The following is a 23,848-nucleotide window of genomic DNA, read 5'->3' on the forward strand; positions in this document are numbered from 1 at the left end:
TTCAGATTTGTGGCCTCCAGAGCTGTGAGAGAATAAATTTTTGTTGTTTTAAGCCTCCCACCTCCTGGTTGGTGGTCATTTGTGACAGCAGGGGCAGAACCCGAGCTCCGGGCCTCACAGCTTTGCACCGAGGTTCTTTCTACTTAAGCACACACTGCACCTGTGACAGCAGCGGGGAGGCTCCTCCAAGACCCAGCTGCATGGTGGCCCTTTCTCCCGTGACACAGTGTGGCCAGAGGCCCACCGGACGCCACAGAGGTGGTGCCAGCCGGGCTCCCTGGGCTCTTCACAGACCTGGCATCACAGCTGCCACTAAGAGGAAACATTTCGCCAAGTCCTTCATTCGGATCGTGCTCCCCAGAGCCACGGTCGTTGCTACTTTATTTTTCTCAAAGCCACGGTTTCAGGTGAGAGAAGAGTTTTCTCTGCCTCCCTCAAACCTGCCATGAAGAGTGAGTTAATTTCACACTCGGGAGTGACAGTATTGGTCACTTAATAAAGCTGCAGGAACTTGCCTCACTTCAGTGCAGTAACCAAAATTAACGCGTTTATACACTTTCCGCTAAAAGACACTTCATGTGAACGTGGAGGGCACATGGGCCGAGTGGAGATCCACTGTGGTTCTGTGGGATCTGGGGAGGAAGGAGTCAGCCCTGGTGGGTTCCTGCAGGGCTGCCGTCTGCAAGCTCCAGCCGGGGCTGAACGCACTCAGCGCAGAGCTGGAACGGATGCCCAGCTGGAATTCCAGCACCGTGACCTCCTCTCTCTCTGACTTGAGCCTGGGGCAGGGGATCTTCAGTGAGGTCTGGAAAAAAATGACAGAGATGTTATTGCTTCCGTGAACACCCCAGTTGCCTGGGGACATCGACCCAGGCTCATCGCTGGGCCAACGCCGGAGGAAGGCCTCCGTGTTTCCTGGTGGCCTCGTCACAAGTATAAAACGTTTACGAGCCCCAGCTGGCGGCGAGGTGGGAGCCCAGGCAGGTCACCAGGGAGCCTCGGTCAGGCTGGGGTGCTGGTCCCTGGACGAGGATCCTGTGGCTGCTGGAACAAAAGACCCCAGAGTTCATCCTCTCACGGTTCTGCAGGCCAAAAGCTGACACGGGTTTCTCAGGGCTAAAATTGAGGTGTGGACAGGGCTGCTTCCTCCTGGAAGGGCTCCGGGGAGCATCTGTTCCTCCCCTTTCCCAGCTTCCAGAGGCCGCCTGTGTTCCTTGGCTCTCAGCCCCTCCTCTGTCTTCAGAGCCAGCAGGGCAGCCTCTCCTCTCTTCTCTGACCTGCTGCCCGCCTCTTATGAGGACCCTTGTGGTTCAGGGGGACCCGCCCGGATGATCCAGGGTCATCTCCCCTCTCCTGATCCTTAACTCACTCATACCTGCAAAGTCCCTCTTGCCAGTGGGGTCCCAAGGGAAGAACAAGGGTCAGGTCTGGAGCACACAGGAGGAGAGACTCGAACCTGGAAGTTATGGGTGAGTTCACACCAGGCCCCTGCCCTTGCCTTGTATCTTCGGAACCTAGTCTCTGTCCCCAACCCTCCCTCCTACTCCTCCCGCTGGTCCCGCCGCCTCGGCCAGGCCCCTGGGAGCTTCCGCATCCTCATCTGAAGACCCACAGCAGCAGCCTCGGCCCCGCCCACCCCCAGCCCAGCTGGGCCTCCCTGACACAGCCTTCCCGCCTCCTCTCTTGAGCAGGGATGGGCGGTGGGCAGCTGGGAGCCAGGGAGGGAGGGACAAACGACTCCCCTTCCACAGCTGGCCCGAGCCCCTCCATGCTGGTGCCAAAGGCCTGGAGGGAAGCCCCGCAGCTCCCAGCCTCCCCGCTCCCTCCCCCAGCCTCCAACCCTCCACCAGGAAACCCTTGTCTGAGCCACAGGCCACCCCCCTTCCCCACGGCCTCCCCGCTCCCTCCCCCAGCCTCCAACCCTACACCAGGGAACCCTTGTCTGAGCCACGGGCCACCCCCCTTCCCCACGGCCTCCCCGCTCCCTCCCCCAGCCTCCAACCCTCCACCAGGAAACCCTTGTCTGAGCCACGGGCCACCCCCCTTCCCCACGGCCTCCCCGCTCCCTCCCCCAGCCTCCAACCCTCCACCAGGAAACCCTTGTCTGAGCCACGGGCCACCCCCCTTCCCCACGGCCCCATTCTTCCAGCCTTGTCGAAGACCCCAGTCATCTTTCCAGGGACATCTCTCTCCCTTGGGCCTCGTCCTCCTGCACACCTGACCTTTCCCATCCCGGGTGATACCATAACCTTTTAGCAGAATTTTGCCTTAATTCCCAGCATTTTCGGCTTTTTTTTTTTTTTTTTTTTTTTTTTTAAGATGAAGTTTCACTCTTGTCATCCAGGCTGGAGTGCAGTACAGTGAGGCAATCTTGGCTTACTCCAACCTCTGCCTCCAGGGTTCAAGCGATCCTCCTGCCTCAGCCTCCCAAATAGCTGGGATTATAGGCGTGCACCACCATGCCTGGCTAATTTTTTGTTTTTAGTAGAGATGGAGTTTTGCCATGCTGGCCAGGCTGGTCTTGAACTCCTGACCTCAAGTGATCCTCCTGCCTCAGCCTCCCAAAGTGCTGGGATTACAGGCATGAGCCACTGCACCTGGCCCCCATCCCAGTGTGTTACCATAAACTTTTAGCAGAATTTCGCCTTAATTCCCAGTATTTTCGGCTCCGAGTCTTAACACCTCCCCTCTATCTTAACCTGGCTCCAGTGGCCCTTCCTCTGTCCCCTGCCCCTTCCATGCCTCCCACCCCATCCCCACCCCTTCTGGCCACCCCATGGCCCCTCCCCACCCCTGGCCCCTCCCCCCACCCCTCCCCCACCCCTCCCCACCCCTGGCCCCTCCCCTGCCCCCCACAGCTCTTTGGCTCCACCTCTAAGACTGGGGCTCCTGGAAGCCACTGATCCTCATCTTATTATCATCCTAGTCCCCACAGAGCCCAGGACGGAGACACACACAGCTCAGTGGAAGGTCCCCAAGCTCTGAGGGCACGCGGCACAGCACAGCACTCTAGCGGCACCTGCCTTGGCCCCTGTGCTCGCTGTCAGAGGGAAGGAGATGATGGCCCCAGCTCAGGGCCCAGAATTCACGCCTGACTGTGCCCGCGTCCGGACCTAAGGAACACCCTCCGCGGTGCTGGGGCTGCCTATGCCCAGACAGAGCGGGGCTCACTCCCCCACACAGGCTTCCCCAGAGTGTGGCCCCATCCCCAAGGTCCTGCCGCCCCCGCTGAAAACGCGCCCAGCCCATGGTGAGTACCGCAGAGTTCACAGAGCGCTTCCCACAGACACTTTCTCCCAAGGGGGCCGCGCCTGCATTGCTACTCACATCTCCTGAAAGCCACTGATGTGGTCTGGGTCTGTGTCGCCCCCACCTCGTGTTGAATTGTCAGTCCCACGGTCGGGTCTGTGTCGCCCCCACCTCGTGTTGAATTGTCAGTCCCACGGTCGGGTCTGTGTCGCCCCCACCTCGTGCTGAATTGTCAGTCCCACGGTCGGGTCTGTGTCGCCCCCACCTCGTGTTGAATTGTCAGTCCCACGGTCGGGTCTGTGTCGCCCCCACCTCGTGTTGAATTGTCAGTCCCACGGTCGGGTCTGTGTCGCCCCCACCTCGTGTTGAATTGTCAGTCCCACGGTCGGGTCTGTGTCGCCCCATCTCATGTTGAATTGTCATTCCCACGGTTGGGGGAGGGGCCTGGTGGGAGGTGACTAATCTCAGGGCGGTGTCCGCCTTGCTGTTCTCACCACAGTGAGTTCTCGCGAGATCTGATGGTTTTAAAGTACATGGCGCCTCCCGCCTCGTGCTCGCTCGCTCTCTCTCCGGCTGCCGTGTGAAGGCGTGCCTGCTTCCCCTTCCCCTTCCACCATGATCGTGAGTTTCCTGAGGACTCCCAGCCACGCTTCCTACACAGCCTGTGGAACTGTGAGCCAATTAAACCTCTTTCTTCATAAATGACCCATTCTCCAGTAGTTCTTTAGAGCAGTGTGAGCCTGGACTCATGCAGTCACCCATTTCCAGGCCAGGCAGCCGCCAGTCACTTTATACACAGCATCTCGTTTCCTAGCACCTGGGCGAAAGAGCTATTTTCAGCCCTACTTACAGGCAAGGATGGAGAAACCCAGAGGGCTCAGCCAGCCTCACCTGCTTGGGAAGGCACAGCTGAGCTGCCTGTGCTGCCTTAGAGGGAGAAAAAGAGACACGGAAACAGGTTCCACGCTGGGGTCCACTATTCTTACCTCACGTATAACCTCATAGGGACTGAGCACACCACAGGGGCTCAGAAACCAGGGCCTGGTCCCCTCACTCACACTTGCCGTGGCCACTGAAAATGGCCCCTAAAAGACATCCACGTCCCTAACCCTAACCCTGTGAACGTGACTGCGTGTGAAAGGTCTTCGCAGACATGATTGAATTAAAGATGGAGAGAAAAGGAGCATCTGGACAGACCCGACGTGACCATGAGTTCTCCTAAGAGGGAGGCAGAGGGAGATTGGACACAGACGGAAGAGGAGAGGCGTGGGACCACAGAGGCAGAGTGGGAGCAATGCAGCCTCAAGGCATGAGAGCCATGGATGCCTGGGGCCTGGGAAGCTGGAAGAGGCAGTGGGAGCCTCCCCTGCAGCCTGCGGCCCTGCCCACGCCTTGACTTCCACTTGGTGACTCTGCTATCAGACATCTGGCCTACGGAACTGTGAGGTGATATGTTTCTGGGTGTTTTTGTTGTCATTATTGTTGTTTGAGACAAGCTGTCACTCTCTTGCCCAGGTTGGAGTGCAGTGGCGCAATCACGGCTCACTATAGCCTTGACTTCCTGGACTGAAGCAAGCCTGCCGCCTCAGCCTCCAGAGTAGCTGGAACTACAGGTGTGTACCATCTTTTTTTAGAGATGGGGGTATCACTATGCTGCCCAGCCGGGACTTGAACTCCTGGCTTCAAGCGATCCTCCCACCTCGGCCTCCCAAGCGCTGGGATTGCAGGTGTAGCCACTGGGCCCAGCCAGCTTCTGTTGCTTTAAGCTGCCCATTGGTGGTCACTTGTTACAGCAGACCTGGGACAAGCCACTCTGCTGAATGAGAGTCTGATTTTACCCTTTCTGGGCCAGGAATTCCCTGCGGGGCAGGTGGCTGCAGCTGAGCCTTCTAGGCCTCTCTCTACTAAAAATACAAAAAAAGGCGGAGGTTGAAGTGAGCGGAGATTGTACCACTGCACTCCAGCCCTCCATCTCAAAAAGAAAAACCAAAGTAGCCGTGGAGTAAAGGGAAATGATCGAAGAGTCTCGCTCTGTCCCGCAGGCTGGAGGGCAGGGGAACGATCTCGGCTCACTGCAACCTCTGCCTCCCGGGTTCAAACAATTCTCCTGCCTCAGCCTCCCAAGTAGCTGGGATTGGGAGTTAAAGACGTGCTGTGAGTCCCCCGTCCCCCATGCTTCGGGGGTGTGAGTCCCATGTCCCCCCATATTCCAGGGGTGTGAGTCCCATGTTCCCCCGTGCTCCGGGGCTGTGAGTCCTGCATCCTCCTGTGCTCCGGTGCCGTGAGTCCCGTTTCCTCCCATTTCTGAGGGTGTGAGTCCCGCGTCCTCCCATGCTCCGGTGCTGTGAGACCCCTGTCCCCTCATGCTCTGGTGCTGTGAGTCCTGAGCCTTCCTGTGCTCTGGTGGTGCGATGCTGAGTTTGGTGCTGAAACTCTCTGAGCTTCATTTCTTACCATCAGTAAGTACCCTGCTTCCCAGAGCCTTTGGGAGGAGTGAAGGAGAAAGTTGGGCCAAGGCCCTGGCAAGAGGCCGGGCCTTGACAGGTATTAGCTGGACTTTGTTTCTGTCCTGAGACAATGCAACTTCTGAACCACACAGAGCACTGTTGACCAGAAACTCAGAATCAGATGGGTCCCCATATCTGTGTTTTAAAAGTCACTCCGGACTTCTCCAGGGGACAGCCCTGTGCTTCCAGGGCCTCCAGGTAGGGGAAGTGGGGAGAAGAGGTAGGCTGCCGGGGACACTCACAGGCAGGCACCCTGACTCCCCTGGGCCCCTGCTGTTCCCTCCCTTTTCTTTCTTTCTCTCCCTTTCCTGTCTTTTTTTTATTGAGTGAAATTCACGTAACATAAAATTAACCATTCTGGGCTGGGTGCGGTGGCTTATGCCTGTCATCCCAGCCCTTTGGGAGGCCAAGGTGGGCAGATCACCTAAGGTCAGGAGTTCAAGACCAGCCTAGCCAACATGGGAAAACCCTGTCTCTACTAAAAATACGAAAAATTAGCCAGGCATGGTGGCAGGCACATGTAATTCCAGCTACTCGGGAGGCTGAGGCAGGAGAATCACTTGAACCGGGAGGCAGATGTTGCAGTGAGCTGAGGTCCCACCACTGCACTCCAGCCTGGGCCACACAGTGAGTCTCCATCTGAAAAAAAAGAAGAAGAAGAAAAAGAATTTTTTCAGCATCCCAGAGGCCCCTGGCCTCCCAGCCGCTGTCCCTCCCTTCCTGGAGACCATTGTGATGAAGAGAACCCCCTTCTCTCCCTCAACATCCACCCCCAAACACCATCCTTTATGTTGCCTGTTTGTGATCCACACGGGATCACACAGAATTGAGCCTGGCCACTTCTGTTCAACGTGATTGTTTGAGAGAGGCATCCGTGCTATGCATAACTGCAATTCGCCGGTCTTCACTGCTGCATAAGAGTCCAGTGATGGGATATCTGTCTTCACTGCTGTGTAAGAGTCCAGTGATGGAATAGCTTGCAATTCACCTGTCTTCACTGCTGCGTAAGAGTCCAGTGATGGGACACCTGTCTTCACTGCTGCGTAAGAGTCCAGTGATGGAACACCTGTCTTCACTGCTGCGTAAGAGTCCAGTGATGGGACACTGTCTTCACTGCTGCGTAAGAGTCCAGTGATGGGACACCTGTCTTCACTGCTGCGTAAGAGTCCAGTGATGGGACACCTGTCTTCACTGCTGCGTAAGAGTCCAGTGATGGGACACCTGTCTTCACTGCTGCGTAAGAGTCCAGTGATGGAATAGACTGCAATACATTTTCCCATGAATCTGTTAATGGGCTCCTGGGCTGTTTCTGGTTTGGGGGTGTCTGGAATGAGGCTGGCATGAGCACGAGTTCTAGCTGAGTGGTATTTTCAGCAGCTTGGCCAAAAGGTGTGACTTTTCAGGACCTGGCTGAAGGAGGGACTCTAGGGAAAAGGGCTGATGGGCAGGAAAGCGGTGCCAGAGGGGATGGCCAAGCCATAGCTGGCAGGCTGTTGTTCCTAGTGCCCCAATCAATATACCTCAGTTCCCAACTGGGGCCACCTGGAAAGACAGGAAAGGATGACTCCATGAGCTCTCATGGCATGGAAGACCCAGTTGTGCCCAGTGGATGCAACCTCCCTCCATTTCTGGCCATCCCCTGCTGCTTCCCTCGCACCCCCACCTCCAGCCCCACCCTGCCTTCTCCACCAGGTGCCCTCCGGTGACTTCAGCTCCATGGACAGCTCCCAGACTGCTGTCCTCCCTGTGGTGCTGAAATCACCCCAACAGGGAAGCCAAGGCACGGAGAAGCTAAAGAAGAGAATGGAATGAAATGGCACGGGTGGAGCTAATGAAATGGCATGGGATGGAGCTACAAAGCCATCTGTCCTGAGCCCGCCACCACGTGGAAGTGGACACAGGGGTCCAGAGAGGGAAGTCATTTGCCCAAAGGGGTCATGAAGTGCTCGGTGGTAAGAAATGGAAACTTCTATGACGACCAAGATTTATGGAATCCTGTCTGCATGCCAGGCACCATGCTGAGTGTTTGTATGTGGACTGCCACAGTCAACGCACATGGCAAGCTCAAGAGTAGGGCCCTAAGATTGTACCCGCTCAACAGAGAAGAAGCCTCATCTGAGAGCAGCAGAGCCGGGCCTGGAACCTGTGTCTTCAGCCCCACTCCGGGCCTTTCCTCCCCCACCCTTTGTCTCAGTGGGTTCATTGTTTCTCTAGAACAAGAAAATGACAGTCACAGCAGCATTGACATCACCCCAGTGTATGAGTCAGGGTTCTCTAGAGGGACAGCACTAATAGGATAGATGTATACATGGAGGGGAGTTTATTGGGAGTATTGACTCACCAATCACGAGGTGAAGTCCCACAACAGGCCGTCTGCAAGCTGAGGAGCCTGGAAGCTGGTCCGAGTCCCAAAACCTCAAAAGTAGGGAAGCAACAGTGCAGCCTTCAGTCTGTGGCCAAACAGCCCTTGAGAAACCACTGGTGTAGGCCCTAGAGCCCCTGGGAAACCACTGGTGTAGGTCCCAGAGCCCAAAAGCTGAAGCGCTTTGAGTCTGATGTTTGAGGGCAGGAAGCGCCCAGCACGGGAGAAAGATGGAGTCTGGAAGACTCAGCCAGTCCAGTCCTTCCGAGTTCCTCTGCCTGCTTAATTCTAGCTAGATGGGATGGGATGTCCTCCTGGAAGCACAGGCGATCGTTTCCTGAAAGAAGACGGGGGCAGAGGTCTGAAGTTGTCAGTGTGGAGATGCAGGGACAGGCTGGTTTGCATAGAGCTGTATTTAGGGAGTAACTCATTAGCAGAGCTTGGGTCAGGGTGTGAGTGAGGAGCTCTGGGGCCAAAGGCATCACTGTTTGCTGTGGTTTTGCTGCTACGTTTCCAACCCCCTCAAAATGCAGTGGCTCAAAACAGCTGCAGTTCTCTCTTCTCTCACGTTTCTGGCTGGGCTCAGCTGGATGGTTCTTCTCCATAGGATGAGGTCCTGGATGCCTGGGTCTTTTGCTCTCCATGCAGCCTCGGGACCTCAGGGCCTTGGTCTCTCCAGCACTGTGGCCAGACTTTCACATGGCAGAGAGAACCTCCCAGGAGCAGAAGCAACATGCAAATGCCTCATTAAGGTGTGGCTGCATTTCCCCAGCATTCTGTTAGCTCCAGCGATCACAGAGCCGGCCCCCATTGAAGCGGCATGAATCCCTGCCAGCCAGCTCACTGGGGCCAGCTCAGGGATGGGCTGCCACCATTTCCTGGTTTTACAGGGGGGGCTTCGCCAGTGGCCAGCCGGGAGAGGCCACTGGCTGAACCACAGTGTGGCACTCTGGTCCATGTGGGCTCTGTGGGTGACCAGGGCAGAGCTTCAGGGTGCAGAAGGGTACTTAAATTGTGACCATGGGGCAGGTTCATGCCTGTAATCTCAGCACTGTGGGAGGCTGAGGTGGGCAGTCACTTGAGGTCAGGAGTTTGAGACCAGCCTGGCCAACACGGTGAAACCCTGTCTGTACTAAAAATACAAAAATTAGCTGGGCATGGTGGCACACACCTGTAATCCCAGCTACTCCGGAGACAGAGGCACAAGAATCACTTGAACCTGGGAGGCAGAAGTTGCAATGAACCAAGATTGTACTACTGCACTCCAGCCTAGGCGTCAGAGCAAGACTACATCTCAAAAAAGAAAAAAAAAAAATTGTGGCCATGGGACCAGGCATGTGGCTCATGCCTGTAATCCGAGCACTTTGGGAGGCCAAAGACTGTCTGTACAAAAAATTAAAATTAAAATCAAATTAGCCAGGTATGATGGTGCACACCTGTAGCCCAGCTACTCAGGAAGCTAAGGCAGGAGGATCACCTGAGCCTGGGAGTTGAAGGCTGCAGTGAGCAGAGATTGCACCACTGCACTGCAGCCTGGGCAACAGAGCAAGACCGTTTAAAAAAAAATTATATATATATATATATATATATAAAAATAAAAATATACACACACACACAGAGAGAGAGAGAGAGAGAGAGAGAGAGGTGGAAAGAAATTCCAGGCCCCTAGTAAATTCCAGGTGGTGAAATAGGAGCTGAACTGACATTCATTCATTCATTCATCAATCAATCAATCATTCATTCACCCCAACCAGCCTGCAGAGGTCCCACGGTGTCAGGCCCTGGGGCTGTGGAAACAACAGAAAAGCCCCCAGCCTCAGGCTCAGCTGCCCCGGGAATCCTTTCCCCGGCCTCCCTGGGGTGTCTGAGACCTCGTCAAAGAGTTGGGGGCCCATGGACATCTCGAGGGAAAGGCGGGGGCCAGAAGGGGTCAGAGCCGGCACCCCTCCAGAGGCTGGGACGGGGACTGGAGTAGACTCGCTGCATCTGTGGTGGGGGCCACGATGGAAGTGGGGGTCCCACACAGAACAGGCAGGGCTTCCTGCAGGTTTCACCTGCCGTCCAGGGCCCAGGACCACCCCCACCTCCACCCCACACCTCCCACACCCTCCATCCCCTCTTCCCCCCCACGAACAGCGGCCGGGCTGAGTGGGAGTGCCCTCTGGTGGCCCTTTGAGGAAATAGCAAGGGCTATCCGTAAAACGCTTTCAGACAGAACGGCTAGCCCCACGCTTGCCCTCCCGCTGAAGACATGGACACAGGCTGGACACACAGGCTATGATACACGCATGTAACGGGGCCTGTGGGGAGTAACCAGAGCTGGCAGGGCCCGGAGCTATGACCCTCGAGCGAACGTAAACAAGAAAGTGAGCCCACGTTCACCCTGGTTTTTCTCGTGGAGCATCCTCCCACATTGGCATCGAGGTCCGAAAGCAGAAAGCACAGCCTTGCCGAGCTGAGAAACAGGGATTAGAGTTTGAGGCTCCAAACCTGCTGGGGCCTGAGGGAACTTGGAGAAAGAGCCCAAAGCCCTGAGTGCAAATCCCCTTCAGGCCATGGCCACCCCCTAAGCTGCATATGCCCTAAGAAACTGCAAGAAACCCAACAGAAAAGGCTCCCGGGAGGATGGAGAGCCGAGCAGAGGTGTCGGCAGCTGCCGCGGGCTGGAGACCAAACCCTGTGGGGGGCGGGGGCTGGTGACCCTCACAGGCTTTCCCTTGGGAGCACCGACATTCCACTCCCTGGGAACAAGGGCTGTAATCCCCAAATCAAGTCTGGACAGGGCCAACCTGGGCGCGATGGCTCATGCCTGTAATCGCAGCACACACACACACAAAGTTGCAAGGTGTCTTAGTCTGTTTTCTGTGGCTATATCTAAGAGTGGGTAATTTATAGAGAAGAGAGGTTTGTTTCTTACAGTTCCGGAGGCTGGAAGTCCAAGAGCATAGTGCTGGCATCTGGAGAGCTTCTCCTCGCATCATAACACAACAGAGGGCATCACGTGGTGACAAGGCAAGAACACACCAGCTCAAGTCTCTCTTTCTCTTTTTTTTTTTTTTTTTTTTTTTTGAGACAGAGTCTCGCTCTGTCACCCAGATTGGAGTGCAGTGATGCCATCTCGGGTCACTGCAACCTCTGCCTCCCAGGTTCAAGTGATTTTCCTGCTTCAGCCTCCCAAGTAGCTGGGATTACAGGCACCTGCCACCACACCCAGTTAATTTTTGTATTTTTAGTACAGACGGGGTTTTGTCATATTGGCCAGGCTGGTCTCAAACTCCTGACCTCATGATCCGCCCACCTCAGCCTCCCAAAGTGCTGGGATTATAGGCGTGAGCCACCGCGCCTGGCCTGTCCCTCTTGTTATGAGGCCACTAGTCCCATCATGGGGGCCCACTCTGATGACCTCATCCAATCCTAATTACCTCCAAAAGCATATAATTGTGGAGGTTAAGTTCCCAACACATAAAGTCTGGGAGAAACATTCAAACCATAGCACAAGGCATGCTCTATTATTTGATTTTTTGGGGGGGAAGGGGGGAGAAGTGGAGTCTTGCTCTGTTGCTCAGGCTGGAGTGCAGTGGCGTGATCTTGGCTCACTGCAAGCTCTGCCTCCCGTGTTCAACCGACTCTCCTGCCCTCAGCCTCCCGAGTAGCTGGGACTACAGGCACCCGCCACCACACCCAGCTAATTTTTGTATTTTCTCTTTTTTTTTTTTTTTTTTTTTTAGTAGAGACGGGGTTTCACCATGTTGGCCAGAATGGTCTCGATCTCTTGACCTCGTGATCCGCCCACCTCAGCCTCCCAAAGTGCTGGGATTACTGGCGTGAGCCACCGTGCCCGGCCAAGGCATGCTCTTAAAAGGGATCAGAAGCCAGGAGTGCTGGTGCATGCCTGTAGTCCCAGGTACGAGGGAGGCTGAGGTGGGAGGATCACTTGAGCTCAGGGGGTCGAGGCTGCAGTGAACCCTGTTCATGCCACTGCACTCCAGCTTGGGCAACAGAGTGAGACCTTGTCTCAAAAAAGAAAAAAATAAAAAAGAAGAAGGGACCAGATCACCAGACATGGTGGCTAATGCCCATAATCCCAGCACTTTAGGAGGCCAAGGTGGGAAAATCATTTGAGGGCAGGAGTTCGAGACCAGCTTGGGTAACACAGTGGGAACCCATCTCTACAAAGAATGAAAACAATAGCTGGGCATGGTGGTGCACACCTGTACTCCCGCTGCTCTGAAGGCTGAGGTGGGAGGAGTGTTTGAGGCCAAGAGTTTGAGGCTCAGTGAACCACGATCACACCACTGCACTCCAGCCTGGACAATACATGCAAGACCCCGTCTCAAAAATGTGGGAAGGGCAGGGCGCAGTGGCCCACACCTGTAATCGCAGCACGTTCGGAGGCCAAGTCTGGTGGATCACCTGAGGATGGGAGTTGGAGACCAACCTAGCCAACATGATGAAACCCTGTTTTTACTAAAACTACAAAAATTAGCCAGGCATGGTGGCACATGCCTGTAGTCTCCGCTACTCGGGAGGCTGAGACAGGAGAATCGCCTGAACCCGGGAGGCGGAGGTTGCAGTGAGCCAAGATCGTGCCACTGCACTCCGGCCTGGGGGATAGAGTAAGACTCGGTCTCCAAAAAAAAAAAAAAAAAGATGGAGGGACTAGATCACTGAAAACCAAGAGAAAAAGCACTTAATAGCAACAGAATCGGAGGTGGTTCAGATATAGGAGGCCTTCAGAATGATAACATGCTACTTTCTTCATGTAGCTCCCCCGCTCAAAAACCTGCACTGCTTCCCCTTGCTCTTCAATGGGGCAGTCACTACCTTCTTGGCAAGTAAGTGGCTTTGCACAATGACAAGGAAACAGCTGAGAACCCTGGGTTTCAGTGTGGACTCTGGCTAAGCCAGGGGTGGTCTTGGACGAGTGATCTCTGGGCCTCAGCCTCCTCCTCTGCAAATAAGGCAACTGGAAGAAGTTCCTGCCTCTAACTCTTCTCTCCCGGCAGGTGCCCTAAGGGCTGAGTCTCTGTCACAGGGTTCTGCTAGTGAGGTGGGCCTGTGTGGATGCACACACTGTGAAAACTCATCAAACTGCACACTTACAAGTGTGCATTTTGGGCTGGGCGTGGTGGCTCACGCCTGTAATCCCAGCACTTTTGGAGGCCGAGGCAGGCGGATCACAAGGTCAGGAGTTTGAGACCAGCCTGGCCGATATGGTGAAACCCCATCTCTACTAAAAAATACAAAAATTAGCCGGGTGTGGTGGTGCACACCTGTAGTCCCAGTTACTGGGGAGGCTGAGGCAGGAGAATCGATGGAACCCAGGAGGCAGAGGTTGCAGTGAGCCGAGATTGCACCACTGCACTCCAGCCTGGGCGACAGTGCAAGACTCCATCTCAAAAAAAAATAAAAAAAGTGTTCGTTTTGGCAAATGTAAACTAGATCTCAATAAAGTTGGGGTTTTTTGTTGGTGGTGGTGGTTGTTTTGAGAGAGAGTTTTGCTCTTGTTGCTCAGGCTGGAGGGCAGTGGTGCAATCTTGGTTCACGGCAACCTCTGCCTTCGGGTTCAAGTGATTCCCCTGCTTCAGCCTCCTGAGTAGCTAGGATTACAGATGCCCACCACCGCACTTGGCTAATTTTTGTATTTTTAGTAGAGACGAGGTTTCACCATGTTGACTAGGCTGGTCTCGAACTCCTGACCTCAGGTGATCCACCTGCCTCGGCCTCCCAAAGTGCTGGGATTACAGGCTTCAGCCACCGCGCCCGGCGACTTTTTCTTAATAGGGGCACTATTTTTTTTTTTTTTTTTTTTTTTGAGACGGAGTCTCGCTGTGTCGACCAGGCTGGAGTGCAGTGGCGCAATCTCGGCTCACTGCAAGCTCCGCCTCCCGGGTTCACGCCATTCTCCTGCCTCAGCCTCCGAGTAGCTGGGACTACAGGCGCCCGCCACCACGCCCAGCTAGTTTTTTGTATTTTTAGTAGAGACGGGGTTTCACCGTGTTAGCCAGGATGGTCTCGATCTCCTGACCTCGTGATCCACCTGCCTCGGCCTCCCAAAGTGCTGGGATTACAGGCTTGAGCCACCGCGCCCGGCCTAATAGGGGCACTATTTACACTCCCAGCAGCAGAGTATGTGGTTCCAGTTGTTCCACATTCTTGTGAAAAAAAATATGAAATTAATTTTTTAGACCAGTTTTAGGTTTAAAGAAAAATGGGAGGCCAGGCGCGATGGCTTACGCCTGTAATCCCAGCACTTTGGGAGGCCAAGGCGGGCGGATCACGAGGTCAGGAGATCAAGACCATCCTGGCTAACACAGTGAAATCCCCTCTCCACTAAAAAAAATACAAAAAAATTAGCCAGGCGTGGTGGCAGGCGCCTGTAGTCCCAGCTACTCAGGAGGCTAAGGGAGGAGAATGGCATGAACCCGGGAGGCGGAGCTTCTGTGAGCCGACATCACGCCACTGCACTCCAGCCTGGGTGACAGAGCAAGACTCTGTCTCAAAAAAAAAAAAAAGAAAAGAAAAGAAAAATGAGCAGAGTTCCCCTGTACCCCCAGCACCCCCGCCCATCTCCCCTCTTATTAACACCCTGCACTGGTGCAGCACATTTGTTATAATTGAGGTAGGAGGCAGGACTCAACTCCAGAGGCGGGGCTTGGAGCTGGGACCAAACAGGACTGGCTAAAGCAGGGAGGGGCAGAAGCAACTTTTTTTTTTTTTTTTTTTTTTTTTGAGATGGAGTCTCGCTTTGTCACCCAGGCTGGAGTGCAGTGGTGCGATCTCCGCTCACTGCAAGCTCCACATCCTGGGTTCACACCATTCTCCTGCCTCAGCCTCCCGGGTAGCTGGGACTACAGGCACCCGCCACCACGCCCAGTTAATTTTTTGTATTTTTAGTAGAGACGGGGTTTCACCGTGTTAGCCAGGATGGTCTCGATCTCCTGACCTCGTGATCTGCCCGCCTCGGTCTCCCAAAGTGCTGGGATTACAGACGTGAGCCACCGCGCCTGGCCAGAAGCAGCTTTTTATAAGACACACCAGGCCGGGCACCCTGCCTCACGCCTGTAATCCCAGCACTTTGGGAGGCTGAGGCAGGCAGATCACCAGAGGTCAGGAGTTTGAGACCAGCCTGGCCAACATGGTGAAACCCCGTCTCTACTACAAATACAAAAATTAGCCGGGCATGATGTCCCATGCCTGCAGCCCCAGCTACTCGGGAGATTGAAGCAGGAAAATTGTTTGAGCCCAGGAGACAGAGGTTGCGGCGAGCCGAGATCAGGCCACTGCACTCCAATGTGGGTGACAGAGGGAGACTCCGTCTCAGGAAAAAAAAAGAAAAAAAGACACACCCACCAGTGTTCTGTGTCAGTTTACCGTCGTCATGGCAACACTCCCACCCCCTTTCCATGGCAGTGACTCAGTGACCCAGAAGTGACTACTCCTTCCCTAGAAATTTCTGCATATAATCTGCATGCAATTAGAAGTGGGTATCATGGGACTGCAGAAGTGCCCTGAGCTGCTGCTCTCTGCCTTCCGGGGGAGCCCAGCTCTGCAGGAGCCATTGGAGCTGTCACGCTGCCTCTTCAATCAAGTTGTTCTCTTCTACCTCTGGTTTGTCCTTGAATTCTTTCTCAGGCAAAGCCAAGAATGCTCACAGGCTAAGCTCCGCTTTGGGCCTCACCTGCCCTGCATCACAACCAACCAGCCCATACCGGGACATGATCATTTACTGAAGTCCACAGTTTACATTACAGTTCACTCTTGGCGTTGTACGTTATGTGGGTTTTGGCAAATATGTAATGTCCCATAGCTGCCATCATGGGACATTACATATTTGTACTTCTTCATACAGAAGAGTTTTACCACCCCGGAAATTAGGCTTAAAAGTCATTTCTCCACTTTCTGCTCTGGAAGAGGACAGTCAGTTCTCTCACGCCCGGCACGCCATGTTCTGTCCAGCCTCTGTTCTCCAAATGAAGTGCTTTTAGGCTAAATAAAATGTTTACTAAATACTTTTAAGCACTAATAACAATAATGGCCCCATACAGTGGCTCAGGCCTGTAATCCCAGCACTTTGGGAGGCTAAGGTGGGAGGATCGCTTGAGGCCCGGAGTTTGAGACCAGCCTGGGCAACACAGTGAGACCTCCACCTCTACGAGATAAACAAATAAACAAACATAATGGACTCCAACTTAAAGATAGAACGTTCCAACCAGGTCAAGCTACTGACTATCAGCCCCCACCACAGGCTCCCTGGCACTGCCTCCTGGTCACTGCTCCTGGGATCCCCATCACTGCAGATTCCGAGTCATACCAACATGAGCCGAAGCATTTGTGTCTGGCTTCTTTTGCGCAACATCCTGCCTCTGAGATCCATGTTGCATGTAGGGGTAGCGTGTCCTTTTTGTTCCTGTAGAATATTCCATTGCGTGGGGGTCACACTACAGCTGGTTCATCGTTCTATCATTGAAGCACCTCAGGGTTCCTTCTAGTCCGGAGTTTAACAAGTCACACTGGGGTGAACGATCTTGGATGTGCCTTTTGCTGGACGTTGAAGCTCATCTCTTCCGGAAGTCACGGAGGAGTAGCACAACCCAGTTCCGGCCGCACACAGGCTGCGGTTCGGTGAGCGCTATGGCAGGCTTCTGGAGCGGCCACCACTTTCACTCCCAGCACAGCCCACAGGCTCTGGGTGCCCTACACCCTCAACAAAACCGCTCATGATTTTAATCTTATAGAAACGTGGGCCAGGCGCAGTAGCTCACACCTGTAATCCCAACACTATGGGAGGCCGAGGCAGGAGGATCATGAGGTCAGAAGATCCAGACCACCCTGGCTAACACAGTGAAACCCTGTCTCTACTAAAAATACAAAAAATTAGCCAGGCTTGCTGGCGGGCACCTGTAGTCCCAGCTCCTCAGGAGGCTGAGGCAGGAGAATCACTTGAACCCAGGAGGCAGAGGTTGCAGTGAGCTGAGATCACGCCACTGCACTCCAGCCTGGGCAACACAGCGAGACTTTGTCTCAAAAAAAAAAAGAAAAGAAATGTGCCCACCCTATCTGCTTCTGCACTTGCCTTTGTCATTCAACATTACAGATGGTCTTCACCCTTTTATTTATATATGTGTATACACACTGGAGGTTCATGTATTAGCATTTTTAACAACCACAATGTTGCCAATGTTGTACCAGATTACTATTACAATATTACAATCGCCAGGCATGGTGAGTGGTGGCTCACGCCTGTAATCCCAGCACTTTGGGAGGCCGAGACGGGCGGATCACGAGGTCAGGAGATCGAGACCATCCTGGCTAACACAGTGAAACCCCGTCCCTACTAAAAATACAAAAAATTAGCCGGGCGAGGTGGCGGGCGCCTGTAGTCCTAGCTACTCGGGAGGCTGAGGCAGGAGAACGGTGTGAACCCGGGAGGCGGAGCTTGCAGTGAGCAGAGATCGTGCCACTGCACTCTGGCCTGGACGACAGAGCGAGACTCCGTCTCAAAAAAAAAAAACAAAAACTTACAATCATCTGTTGATCGACATCTGGGTGGTTTTCCGGTTTTTCCCTTTGTTCTTTTAGTTATGACTAACAGACCTGCTATGTCCTTCTTCATATCTCATGCCCATGGGCAGATGACACCGCAGTCCGGTGGCCCACCTGTGCCATCAGGCATCAGAATCCCCTGAGAGCTCTTCACGGACCACAGGGCCCCAGGGCCCCACTCCCAGTCGCTGGTGCAGCCATTCTGGGGCAGGGCCCAGGAAAGCACATTCCTAACAACCCCTCGTGATACTGAGGCTGCTTGCCTGGGCCCCACTTGAAGAACCCTGTTGAGGGTGGCACGGCTGGTCACAGGGCACTTCTTCTTTTAAACTGACATTGTTTTCCAAAGAGGCTGTGATCAACAGAGTTTACTGTTCATGAAACTCAGATCGCAGCCAGGCACGTGTCGGTCACAGCCGGTGCCGGCTGCTCTTTTGCATGGATGGTAATGTCCATGCAGGTTTATGTTTGTCAACTGGCCGTTGCTGGGTGGGACTGTCTTACCGACACATAAAGCCTACAGAAGGCGCCAACTCGCGTTACAGGGCTGCTCCTGACACGACCAAAATCACCAGGGTGGAATTCACACTCCTCTTACATAACCATACCAAGTTGCTGGGATCACAGGCACGTACCACCATGTCCTGTTAATTTTTTTGTAGAGGCAGGGGTCTTGCTTTGTTGCCCAGGCTGGCCTCAAACTCCTGGAGGAGGTGGTACTCCAAGCTTGGCCTCCCAAAGTGCTAGGATTACAGGCGTGAGCCACAGGGCCACGTCTGTGGTACGTCTTCCAAGGACACGAATCCTATCAGATCAGGATCCCACCCTTATAATCTCATTTAACCTTAATTCTCTAAAGGCCCTTTCTGCAAACACAGTCACATTGGGGATTACGGCTTCACATACAAATGTTAGGGGGACAGAACTCGGTCCATAGCATGGAGTCGCACAGTATTTGTCCTTTTGTGATTGGCTTGCTTTACTTAATATGTTTCCAAGGTTCACCCACGTTGTGGCACGGGTCTGAACTTCACTCTTCTGGATGGCTGACTCACATTCCACTGCATGGACAGGCCGCATTTTGTCTGTTCATCAGTTCCTCCACATCTCGCTCCCTTGTTTCCACCCTGGGGATATGGAGGAAGATGGGGTGGGCGAAGTCCTGTGACCCCCAGGACCAGCCACATCGTTGGCAGGGGACAGTGCAGGATGAAACCGTGGGCCCCTGGTCTTGGGCCGGGCCCTCCGTCTCTAGAGCAGCTCGCACCGCTGCAGCCCCTGGACGTCCCAGGCTGTGGACGCGCCCGGGGGACGCCGCGATGAGCAGGACACGGGACAGGTCCCCTTGCTGGCGCTGCTCGCGTTGAACCGCGCGGGGAGCCGGGCAGCCCATGGGAAAGGTAAGAATTGTTAGGCTTTTAATCTAAAGTCGATACCTGAAAAAATAATTCCGGAGCTAAGCATTTAATATCAACATTCAATAAAGCAGGAGATATCAGCCCGACGAAAACCGCTTTAAGTTTTCCGCGTTGATGAACTCGATCATCCCCCAGGGATGAAGAACCCACCAGCCGAGCCAGAGCCCCGTCACGTGACCCGGCGGCCACGGGGAGCCCTGTGCGCAGGCGCGGAGCCGGACTCCCGCTCCCGAGGAGCGAACTCCCTGTGGCGCCTGCGCTGTAGCGGGGGCTCGGCGGGCGCGCGCGCGTCGGGGCGCGCGCCGCGGGGGCGGAGCCGCGCGGAGGCCGGAAGGAAACTGGAGGGGGCGGGGCGAGGGAGGGAAGCCCGCCGGCCGTAGGACGACCGTCGCGGCCTGATGACGTCGCACAATGGCCGGCCCCCGCGGGTAGTGGAGCCCGTTTGTTCCGCCCGCGTCGAGCCTGGAGCCAGAGCCTGTGAGGAACGGAAGGGCCAAGGGACGTCTTCTCCACGCCGCTCCGACTCCAGCAGAGCCGTGGCCCCCTCTCCGTCCTAGCACTAGGTTAGCGGGGGCCGGGCGGGCGGCGGGAGGCCGGGCCGGCGGCGGCGGGAGGAGGAGGCCGCCGAGGCGGCGGCGGCGGCGGGAGTGAGGCCCGGGACCCTGGCGCGCCTCCGGCCGTGCGGACCCGCCGACCGAAGACTGGCCCTTGGGCCAAGGGAGGGGGACCTTGAGACAGGCACCACCCCGCGTTCCGTCCGTAAGCGGCCCGGCGGTCCTGGGGCGCCCTCGGCGCCTGAGCTCCTCGCGCGCTGCCTCCGCGCCCCGCGGCGGAGTTTATTTTCCTGAAGCTGTCATTTCTCTTCCGGGCCACTCGCGTGGCACATGTGTGCCGCCCGCTAAGGGGCGGTGAGAGGCGCCCAGGTTAACCTCCGGAGTAGGTCAGCCCTTGCTGTTTCTGGGCTCTTCGGAGAACTTTGAGCTCTTCATGAGCCTCCTGGAACTTGCGCCGCAGCTTCAGAGTGTGCACAGGTTGGACGTGGTGATTGCCCCAAGACGCGCGCCGGTCTCTTAGGAGTATGTAACTTCCTTGCCCCTTGGATCAGGAGATCAGAGGTGCTGGGTCCTTTATATAAACTAACTGCAGATATAATGCTGGAAGAACCGAAACTTACAGCCTTGCTCCTGCCAAAAATTAAGTTTTCCTGACTACTTTGTGACAGCTGAGTTTGCCGGTTAGAGTGGCCGTTTTAAATGAGCTTTGTTCCGCTAACTCATTTGCAAGGGTAGGTCATTCTTCAGACCCGTTTGGGAAAATGGAAGAAGAGAGTGTTTGGCATCTGCAGTACCGTTTGGGGTGTAGCAAGGCGCTCGTCATTTCTCCTGAGACTCACTTCCAGCTTGTTGTCTGTAGAGTGGTCCTTTCCCGTTCAGTTGTTGAGATTCTCCTGGTGAGCCTTGACCTCGGCTGAATCCCGCTTCCCAGCCTTGGGAGGAGAGTCTTTGCCTGATAATTTTACTATCTAAGGGCAGTATGGAACCCAGCCAGCCCTGGAACCGGTCAAATGTGTCCCAAAGCCGGAAACTCCTCTCCCATTTTAGGTGGGACATGCTGAAATGTTGTAAGAAAGCTTTGTGGAGTCACTCCAGAAAGCAAACAGGTAAGTTAACCTGTGGCCTAGATCGTGTTTCAAGAGATTTGTATTTTGTCACGGCTACAGAGCATCTCAAGGTGAGTACCTCCTTATCGAGCAGTTTAGTGGTCAAGCTTGGTCAGTTTGCGAGTGGGGTCTGTCACCAACCTTGATAACTTTCATTTAGATATTGTAAGCCCGTGAGGTTATGAGTCAGAATTTTAACCAGATGTTCCAGAACTCAGGCATTCAAATAGGGACTGCTCTGTTGAAAGTAACTGTCCCAAAATGTTGTGCTTGTATTTCATTGGTGCTTCTTTGCCAAAACCTCTTTAGAACTCCTGTTTTGGCAGTAAAAATGTAGTCATATGGGAAAATCAGTTTTATTCAGTAGTCACCCTCCAGGTTTGACCAAAAGTTGTCTTATGTGGTTGGTAACTTACCTTATCAGGTGAGACTCTGACTTGCAGCACTTATCAGAGACTAGCTTGAGAGGAGGAAGATTTGCCACCACGGAGAACACCAGAAGACTTCTTCAGGCTTGGAAGGTCATTCGAAATGAGAAGGTTCCCAAATGCTCTGCATTTCAGCAGTGCCATTGGAGTCTGTGCATCCTCCCAGAGGGACTGCTTGGAAGGGAGGTAGCACCTAGTCTTTATTACTACTATTATTTTTTGAGACGGAGTCTCACTCTGTTGCCCAGGCTGGAGTGCAGTGGCACGATCTTGGCTCACTGCAACCTCCTCCTCCTGGGCACTTATTTTCAATTCCTTTCTGGTAGGCAACAGGTAGTTCCTCAAGTAATGAGATTTTTGTCATGTATCAACAAATATTTGTCAAGTATCATCTGCCAAATGCAGAAAGCAACAGAGTTGGGATGACGGGTACTTGTTACTTCATTCCTTAGGCAAGCTTACCCATCTGGTGAATTGGAGGGCTAAGGATTTAGTTCTAAATCATGCTGAGAATCTTCAGTTATAGAGTGATAGTGTACGAAGACCAAACTGAGCACGAATTGCAAACATAGGTTCAGTTGAGACTTGTCTGCTGACACCCGTGTCTACGCTTTTCATTTCATTGTCTACACTTACGAGGCTACGTTTCTTTTCCTGGCACCTTATTATTATTTTTTGAAATGGAGTGTCACTCTGTTGCCCAGGCTGGAGTGCAGTGGCACGATCTGGGCTCACTGTAACCTCCTCCTCCTGGGTTTGAGTGATTCTCTTGCCTCAGCCTCCTGAGTAGCTGGGACTACAGGCACGTGCCACCATGCCCAGCTAATTTTTGTATTTTTAGTAGAGACGGGGTTTCACTGTGTTTTGGCCAAGTTGGTCTCGAACTTCCGACCTCGTGATCCACCCGCCTCAGCCTCCCAAAGTGCTGGGATTACAGGCATGAGCCACCACACCCAACCAATTGTGTGATTTTTTAAAACTAGTTTGAGGGGACGTTTAGTTTTGCATAAAAGTCAGTTTATTTAAGAGATCACTTTGTTTGCAAGGTTGACATTAGACTATAAAACATGAGAATCAGAATTTGTCACATTTCAGGTCTGGGTTCAGCTTGGGACATCCTGCTGGGTACCAGGTACTCCACTTCGGCAGCTGGGGAGATGTAAACTACCTGCCCTTCTATGAGGAAGATGTTTATACATTGTCATAAAAATTGTACAAAGAGGCCGGGCGCGGTGGCTCAAGCCTGTAATCCCAGCACTTTGGGAGGCCGAGACCATCCTGCCTAACACGGTGAAAGCCCGTCTCTACTAAAAAATACAAAAAACTAGCCAGGCGAGGTGGCGGGTGCCTGTAGTCCCAGCCAGTCGGGAGGCTGAGGCAGGAGAATGGCGTAAACCCGGGAGGTGGAACTTGTAGTGAGCTGAGATCCGGCCACTGCACTCCAGCCTGGGCAACAGAGCGAGACTCTGTCTCAAAAAAAAAAAAATTGTACAAAGATAGTATAGGATGTTACTAATGTCATTAGCTAGGCAAGAGAGAGAATTGCCAGTTTGCCACTGGTGACTTACTGCTACAACCCCACATGCACTCTGATTCTTGAACAGTGAGAGCGTAGAGGCCTTAGCGACCCTGGTGCTTTTCATCCTTGCCTTTGTTGCCTTGGGCTGCAGAAATGCTCTGTGCAGCAAGCGCCCCTGTGATGCTGTTTGGGGGGCGACTCCTTGGCTTTTCCGTTTTTGGCAATGTATACCAGTTTAGGACTACCTTTGATTAAGAGAAAGACGGTCTCACCCTGTTATCCAGGCTGGACTCGAACTCTTGGGTTCAACTGATCCTCCCACCTCAGCCACCCAAGCAGCTGGGATTGCAGACACTTGCCACCACTCCTGGCTTAGGACTGACTTTTTAATAATTCCTCCCAGTAGTCCTGCCTCTGTGTAGTAACTGGATAGTGTAGTTAGAAAACCGAAAAGTGAATCATTTTCAGAACTGTCTGCTTTCAAGTGACTTAGAATGGATTGGTTGGTTTGTGAATTTATGTTATTGCTAATCATTTAGGGTTTTTTTTTTTGAGACGAAGTCTCGCTCTGTCGCCCAGGCTGGAGTGCAATGGTGTGGTCTCGGCTCACTGCAGCCTCCGCCCCCGGAATTCAAACAATTCTGCCTCAACCTCCCGAGTAGCTGGGATTACAGGTGCCCGCCACCACGCCCAGCTGTTGTTTTGTATTTTTAGTAGAGACAAGGTTTCACCATGTTGACCAGGCTTGTCCTGAACTCCTGACCTCAGGTGATCCACCCGCCTCAGCCTTCCAAAGTGCTGGAATTACAGCCGTGAGCCACCACCCCTGGCCCATTTAGTTTTTATGAAGTGATGAATGATTTAGGTTTTCTTTTGGGATGGAGTCTCGCTTAGCACCACCTAGGTTAGAGTGCAGTGGTGTGATCTCGGCTCACTGCAACCACTGTCTCCCAAGTTCAGGCGATTCTGCCGTCTCAGCCTCCCAAGTAGCTTGAATTACAGGTACCTACCGTCATAACCGGCTAATTTTTGTATTTTAGTAGAGACCGGGTTTCACCATGTTGGCCAGGCTGGTGTTGAACTCCTGACCTCAGGTGATCCACCTGCCTTGGCCTCCCAAAGTGCTAGTATTACAGGCGTGAGCCACCACACCTGGCCA

The 23,848-nt window shown here is 53.9% G+C and overlaps 1 protein-coding gene and 1 pseudogene across 2 annotated transcripts in view; one reads left to right on the forward strand and one right to left on the reverse strand.

The window, feature by feature from the left end:
- Nucleotides 1-342: 342 nt before the first annotated feature.
- On the reverse strand, nt 343-19,319 carry LOC105488829 (uncharacterized; annotated as a pseudogene).
- A 162-nt stretch (nt 19,320-19,481) lies between these two features.
- Nucleotides 19,482-23,848, forward strand: part of LOC105488830 (zinc finger CCCH-type containing 18) — a 65,668-nt gene continuing 61,301 nt past the window's right edge. For both annotated transcript variants that reach the window (XM_011753286.2, XM_011753289.2), the window contains exon 1: nt 19,482-19,645. The gene's annotated coding sequence lies outside the window, so the exon portion shown is untranslated. The remainder of the gene's footprint in view (nt 19,646-23,848) is intronic.

Source organism: Macaca nemestrina, chromosome 18 (assembly GCF_043159975.1).
Source record: "Macaca nemestrina isolate mMacNem1 chromosome 18, mMacNem.hap1, whole genome shotgun sequence".
NCBI lineage: Eukaryota > Metazoa > Chordata > Mammalia > Primates > Cercopithecidae > Macaca > Macaca nemestrina.